Source organism: Microtus ochrogaster, unplaced genomic scaffold (genome assembly GCF_000317375.1).
Source record: "Microtus ochrogaster isolate Prairie Vole_2 unplaced genomic scaffold, MicOch1.0 UNK1, whole genome shotgun sequence".
Lineage (NCBI taxonomy): Eukaryota > Metazoa > Chordata > Mammalia > Rodentia > Cricetidae > Microtus > Microtus ochrogaster.
The window spans coordinates 31,277,317-31,283,725 of NW_004949099.1; the positions used below are offsets into that span (position 1 = coordinate 31,277,317).

Here is a 6,409-nt window from a genome sequence, read left to right on the forward strand (position 1 = left end):
CTGTGATGGAGATAGGAGGAGGGGCCAAGGCTGTGATGGAGATAGGAGAGGGGCCAAGGCTGTGATAGGAGATAGGAGGAGGGGCCCAGACTGTTGGAAAATCATCTGTCAAATGTCTAGGTAAGACCTGTCTTAAAAAAAAGAAGAAATTGGAGCTGGAGAAATGGCTCAGTGGTTAAGAGCACTGCCTGCTCTTCCAAAGGTCCTGAGTTCAATTCCCAGCAACCACATGGTGGCTCACAACCATCCGTAAGGAGATCTGGTGCCCTCTTTTGGCCTGCAGGCACACATGCAGACAGAATACTGACAATACTGTATACATAATAAATAAATAAATAAATAAATAAATAAATAAATAAATAAATAAATCTTTAAAAAAAAGAAGAAGAAGAAATTGCTGGGAAGACCTTAGGTCTCCATAGGGCAGGAGAGACCTTACAAGTATTCTCTTTTCTTTATTGTTATTAAAGCAATAGAGAAACGACCGAGAATAAGGTCTGGAAGCTGGGGAAATTGGTGCCAGTTAGTTCATAACTCAGTAAATGCAGAAATACCAAATGTTGTTCTAACTTCTGAGGTGACAAAAGTTGAATATAATCGCTACTTCTGTAACCCTGAACTAGATCATCTTGGAAAGAAGAGAACAGGTCCCTTCACCTGAGAAATGACCTAACTGCACTGCCCCTGCTGGTAATAAAGCCCCATAATTCCCTCCTGAGGGGGTATCGTCAGCATCATACCACAACCACAGTCACTAATGTACCCAGAAAGCCCACACCGGAGACCCCTCATGATGGACTTACAGTCATTTCTTCCTGAAATGGTGTTCCCCTCAAAAGTCACCCACTCCCTCTCAGCTCAGCATTGCCTGGAGCCCTTGGCCAGGCAGGCTGGAGCAGCCAATCACTCACCCTCCAGCTCCGTACCCCCCTGGATCCCAGAAGAGCCACTCAAAAGTCAAGCTGCAATGAGTTTCAGCACTGCCAAGGATCTTCCCGTTTCTATGACAACATTTTGGGAAGATAGGAACAGGATGGACAGAGGTAGATGTAGGAAGGCCCTCTTCACAGAAAGAGGTATGGCAAGCTGTGTGTCAAAGTTTGGGCTATAGAAAAGAGATTCTGAGATAGAGCCTAAGTCATCACTCGTCCCTGGCTTTAGAGGCGCGCACTTGTCACTCGATTGGCAGTGCTCTCTGAAGTTAGGAGGGTCCTGTGTCTAGAAAGGGGAAACAATCGTTTCCTCATGACCAAATGTGGCCCGGTTCACACTCCCAACTACAATCTTTGGTGCTCACCTGCCAGCTCCGGGATGACCATGTCCCTTCCCTCTGTTTGCCACTCGCTCCCTCCTCCTTAGAGCTGCAGCCCTGAAGCCAGCTCATGCGTCCTAAGAGCTGCAGGCTGAAGTGCAGCTCGTGGGTGCTGTTGCTGCAGCGAGGACTCAGGCTGGTCTCTGCTGACCTCTCTCCCAGGTCATCTCCCCCGACCTCCCAGTCCCCCTCAATGTTAGAAACTTCCTGTTCCCATGACCACGTGCGTGCCATTCATTCGTACGCGCTTTCCCTGTTCCTGTCCTGCCTCCAGATCATGAGCTCCTCGAAGGCAGCCTATGCCTGAGGCATCTGGGAACATTCTCTCTAGTGAATGATGCCTTACTCTTCTTTTCCTGTGTTGGACCCAGATACACACACACACACACACACACATGCACGCACGCACGCACGCACGCACACAAATGAGCATACATATTTAGTATTTGCTGTCTCTGCCATATTCCAAGTACTTTGCTGAGCATTTTAATGAAGTTCTTGTGTTATTCTTTGTAATAAATTTATATATGTCCTATTGTTGCCCTCTCCCAAATTAAAACTATGAAACTTGAGCTGTAGCAAAATCAAGTATCTGGCTTCAAGTCAAAAAAAAAAAAAAAAAAGCCAGTAAGTGTCCAAGTTGTGTCTGGCCAGAATCATCCATCTGCCTCAGAAATTGTTTTAATGTTTAGAAAAAAAATTCAAATGGTTTTAAGCAAATCGTAGGCTTTGGATCATGTAAGGCCACGTGTGTGAGCTTACTTACCATGTGACTTTGGGTTGAATCCTTGATTGCTCCTATCTACAAAATGGAGTTAGTACTTGAGCCCAAAGGCTTTCCCATGAACAAAATAACCTACATTCCTGAAGGTATTTCACAGTCCTCCTCACCAGGCCTGGGACCGAGGGTGAAGCCGGCAGACACCACTTCCCAAGGGTCAAGAGTTAAGGGCCCACAGTGTTAAGACCAACTTTGAAGCCCAAACAACCTTGACCAGGGCACCTCCCTGGGTGTCTCCCCAACCTGTCCCAGCACAGCTCTCAGAAAATCATTGTCACTGTCACTCTTGTCCAGAATCAGCCTTGCTTTATGCAGCTGTTAGGATCCCCATACTCTTCAGACTCATGCATCTGAACAGCTAGGGGCGCTGCTCTGGAACCTTGTAGAAATCTTGCAGAACTTTCAAGAGAGGAGGCCCAGCGGGAGGAAGAGGATCTTTGGGGACCTTGTGGTTTGTGGCTTGGCCCTGTTTTCTGTCCCAGCTGTGCTTGTTTGCTGTGCTGCTATGTGGGTAAGCAGTCCCCATATACTCCTGCCATCCCTGAGCTACCCACCGCATCTCCCCATTATGACAGATCAGACTTCTTCAGTCTATAAACCCAGACGTGCTCTTCTCCGTTAAGTCACTTCTTGTTAGGAATTTGGTCACAATGAGAGATGCGACCAATGCAGGGACAAAGGGTAGAAGTGTTCTTTCCAGATGAACACCCTTCACACCCCGCTCTCACACGCAGCTCCATGTTGTCTCCATCTGTGTCTTGCTCTTAGACCATATCCATGTAGTTTCCATACAACTTGTCGTATCCAAAATATGATTTCAACATGAAACTGGTATAAAAATTGTGAACAAAGTGTTTTACATTGATGTAAAGTTTGGTATGTCTTGCACATATTCAAGATCTCTGAACTCAGATGGGCCACATTTCAGGTGCTTAGCAGCCATTTGAGGAGTGGCTCCCACACCCAACCCTGAACCACACAATTATAGTCCTACATGTCTTCCCAGGGGGCTCCCATGGGTATCGGTCTGGGATGGAGAATGTGATGAATTCTGACATAACTGGTTTTCTAGATGCCACATAGTGAGATGCTTGTTTATGAAAGAAACGTAGACATACTAAACCTCAGTTATCTCAACAACCAGAAAGAAAATGTGTTAGACCTTCATAGGTCTAAGAATTTGATAATTGAAGCCTCAGCTGTATATTCAAGAAGTTCAAATCATTATTGCCATGCTTGTTTTGGCAGCATGTATACTAAACTGGACCATTACAGAGAGGATTAGCATGGCCCCTGTGCAAGGAAGGCTCTTCTGGAAGAGTTCCATGTTTTGGCACCTGATGGGAAAGGGGAAGTTGGTTTCCTCCAATGGAGTGTCACTGAGTACATCAGCCACACTCCGGGACAGGCCCTGTGCCCAGGACAAATTGGTCAACATAAAACAGATTTTACATTTTGTTGTTGTTTGATTGGTTGTGAGGTTGTTTTTTTTTTTGTGAGACTTTTGTTTTGTTGTATTTTTTTTCTTTTCTTTTATTTGAGAGAAAAAAACAAAGTTGGAAGGGTAGGGAAGTGGGGAGAAGCTGGCAGGGGGAGATGGGGAGGAGAAAGACTAGAATAAAATATATTGTAAGAAAATTTTTAAGTAAAATCTTGTCTAATTAAAAATTATTATTGCCATTAGTGGTGATAGTACATGCTGAACACCTCTATTTTGAGAATGTTAACTCCAAATGTTTCAAAATCCAAAACCTTTTGCCTGCCAACACACCAGTTCAGGTAGGAGATTCGGCATCTACCTCTTGTCACCAAACACAAGCATGTTAAAAATCCTGTACAAGATGACCTCCAGCTTGTGTGGGAAGGTGCTCAGGAAACAGAAAATGAGTTTGGGTCTGGACTTGCCATCCACCTTTGAGACAGCTCTTCATGTGTGTGCAAATGTTCCAAAATTTGAAATCCAGAACCCCTCTGGACCTAAGCACTTTTAGCAGAAAGCCTCCAACCACTAACACAGGTACCCACGATGGAAGGCCTCTGACCACTAATACAGGTACCCACGATAGATCTCAGACAGTGAATCTTATTTATGGGTGGTTACCTGGGCACACGGCCGAGGAGCTGTGGGAAAATATTCGAGATGACTCAGCCCCAGGTTTCATGAATTAATGAGACCTAAGACCTAGAGAGTGGGATGGAGCAAATGAACCATGCCACACCCACTGCTCACACACCCCTCTACAAGACAACACGCAAACCTCAACAGCCACTTGCTATAATTTAAAGCAGGATGCCTTCCTTAGGTAGATATTCTAGTATATAACATGTGTTATAAAATATATGGAAAGCAGGCACCTCCATCATACATCATACATTATACACACAAAGCACACATATGCTGGTACAGCCCACAGAGTGGCGTTCAGTGTGCTGGAAACAAGAGACTCAAGAAGGAATAATAGCTCCAAACCAGCGTGGGACAGTTCATAATGACCATCAGGAAGTCCTTGTTACGAATGCCATCTATTATTAGACTGACACAGCTTCCGCGGGGGGGGGGGACACAGGAAGAGTGCGTAACCTGAGACACTTCAGGCAGGACAGGCACTGCTGAGAGCAGGAGAGAAAACAAAGCGCTTACTTGCCAGGAGACGCCAGAGACAGCTCAGGCTCCTGCTTGAATCAGGGCAGAGAACAGACTTTGGGGCACAACTGAGAGTCCTTTGTGCAGCGGGGCTCTGGGGACAATGAGAGGCAACGGAGGATGTCGGGTCTAAACCACACAGCGGGACAAGAACACGAATGCAGTTAGTAGGTTGCACATCAAGCAAAAGCGGTGACCTCGGTGTCGGGATTTCTCGACATGTGACGAGGTGACGTCAATCAAAAGACAGCATGGGAAGATCCCCATGGGTGTCTCCTAAAAGCATTGGCAGATGGTGGACCACTGTGTTGCAAGGGGTATCAATGGATAGTGAACCAAGGAAGCTCAGCCATAGCTGGACAGCCTCTGTGAAGGATGCTACAATGACTGTGTTGTCGAGAAGCCAGGGATGAAGAATAGCTACCTGCAGCGTTCACTGATGGAGTGCTTGTATACATACTGAGTTGTGCAAAATTCAGTATCCCAGATGGTCTGTGTACGAGCTGAGTGTCCCTTACCAGGAGGTGAAAGGTACTGCAGATTTGTGGTTTGATCAGATTTTGGAATATCTTTAAAGATAGGTTGAACATCTCTAATATAAAAATTCAAAATGTAAGCTATTTTGAAATCTGGAAATCCCAAATTTTCCAAAGTTAAAATCAGATATTGCAACATTTAGGATTTAGGATTCTTTGGATTAAGGGACATGCAACCTGCAGAAGATGATAATGGACATAATAAATCCGGGTGGAAGTTAACTCTTTAAGTTATGGAGTTACAAGTCTTCAGTGGTACAGCCTTGACAACCGCCTGGCTCATAGAGGAAATGAATTGTTTGATGGCAAATGAGTGCATGAGATTAGCCAGCAGCATACAGCAAGCGAGCTAACTGAACAAGTGCATCTGAAGAGGGAGTTCTCCTATGCAACTGCTGTGCCCTTGCCTGCATGCCCCACGGGAAGAGGTTCCAGCCTGTCCCTGAGGTACACCCGTCAAACCCTACCCACAATTCCTGTGAACCGGATACCACAATGGAGAGGGGTCTGAGAATCAGTTTGCCAGGAAATAAGGGAAGGTTCAGGAAGAGGAGAATTGGGTTAGATTATCAGTTCTGTCAAAACACCCCAGGATTGCTAGGGGAGGCCTAGCTGTCCTTGCCCAAAGTGAAGTGAGAAGTTACAGGTAGGAGAAATAGAAAGAGATTATCAGGAAGTCATTTCTGGCAGAAGCATCTAGTAGGTTGGTCTGCTGATAAGCAACATGTCGGTGCAAGCTCCAGCAGAGTCTGAACAGCTACCTCCCGTGGGCACCTAAGGTGGTTCCGGTGTGGGTGAAGGTGTTAATTCAGCTGGATAATTTTGCTCTTTTATTTTAAAATTTATTTATTTATTAAAGATTTCTGCCTCCTCCCCGCCACAGCCTCCCATTTCCCTCCCCCTCCCCGGATCAAGTCCCCCTCCCTCATGAGCAGTCAGGGTTCCCTGACCTGTGGGAAGTCAGATTGATTGATGTGTCTTGCCCAGGATTGAGACCAGGCAGTTGCACGGCCAGCCCTACCAGTACCAGCAGAGGGCGCGCTCCAGGCGGGCGCGGACAGGTGCCTAGTAGCTGGGGTTCGCCTAAATTGGAGGGGGTTGCGCCCTGGAAGCAACCGACAAGGGTCTTGGTTGCC

General features: G+C 46.2%; 1 pseudogene; it reads left to right on the forward strand.

Moving 5' to 3' along the window:
* The first annotated feature begins 3,325 nt into the window (after positions 1 to 3,325).
* LOC113458057 lies at positions 3,326 to 3,426 on the forward strand (annotated as a pseudogene).
* Positions 3,427 to 6,409: the final 2,983 nt, after the last annotated feature.